The sequence below is a fragment of the Corylus avellana genome, chromosome ca6 (genome assembly GCF_901000735.1).
Source record: "Corylus avellana chromosome ca6, CavTom2PMs-1.0".
In the NCBI taxonomy this organism is placed as follows: domain Eukaryota; kingdom Viridiplantae; phylum Streptophyta; class Magnoliopsida; order Fagales; family Betulaceae; genus Corylus; species Corylus avellana.
This window is the reverse complement of record NC_081546.1, coordinates 13,516,337-13,517,567: the sequence shown is the minus strand read 5'-3', so window position 1 is coordinate 13,517,567 and position 1,231 is coordinate 13,516,337.

The following is a 1,231-nucleotide window of genomic DNA, read 5'->3' as shown; positions in this document are numbered from 1 at the left end:
AAGCGCGCTCATGAGCAAGCTCGTATAAGGCTCGACTCTCTTATTAGGCTCGACTCATATATTTTTTTATTAAGTAACGAATAATAATATATAGTCAATATTACTCAATAATAACAAATATACTAATATTCTATATAATTTTTTTTTTATTTTGTTATTTATATATGTGTCATTTGTGCATATATATATATGTGTGTGTGTGTGTGTGTGTGTATTATATAAACACATATATGAGATGTAAAATATATATAGTAAATAATAATAAATATTTGATATAATCATTAATCATTATATCATATGATATAATTATATGGTATAACTGTATAATTTATTGTTCCATCAACCACTTAATCAAAGCATTATTAGATACTTTATACTTAGAAAACGTATATCACATGATATTAGATCTAAGATTACATTATTATATTAAAATGAATTGTGATTTGTGAGATAATATAATCATATAATTTAAGTATGAGTGTATGACCATTATCATTTAGAATTTAGGGCTTAGGAGTTTGAGCATTACCATTAGATAATAAGTTCAACTCAAAAAAAAAAAAAAGATAATAAGTTAACATGATAATAATTTAAATCATTAATCATATGATATAATTTAATGAGATCATATAATTATATAATATCAAATTTAAGTAATTAACATCGGATTCAACAATGTGTTATTTATGTGCCCAATGGATAGCTTAATTGGCTGGGGACCACGCCTTATGAAGTGGAGGTCACTAGTTCGAATCCCCCATCTCCCCTCTTGTGTGGACATGTCAAAAAAAAAAAAAAAATGTGTTATTTATAAGGGAAAAGTACACTTTACCCCCCAAAGTTTGAGCCGATTTTCAATTCGACCTCCAATATTACAATTTTTGTAATTCACCTCCCAAAGTTTAAAATTTTTGTAATTCGACCTATATGTTAATCAAAGCCGTTTTGACTGGCGGAAAAGTGATCACGTGCCTCACACTTGATCAATTATGCATCCTTCTTCCCCAAAATGCCCCTTACCATCCTTCCATCAATGGTAGCAACATCAACCTCCAATCGTCACACCCAGCACCGTCTATTCCTCTCTCTGTCTTCGCTTTCAAGAACAGAATAGAAGGACCCCCTAACACTGTAAGAGAAAGAGAAATAAACTGACCCACTGAGCGTCTTGGAGAGTGAGAGCGAGAGAGAGAGTGAGAGAGAAAGGAAGTCTGGGTTATTTTTAAGGGAT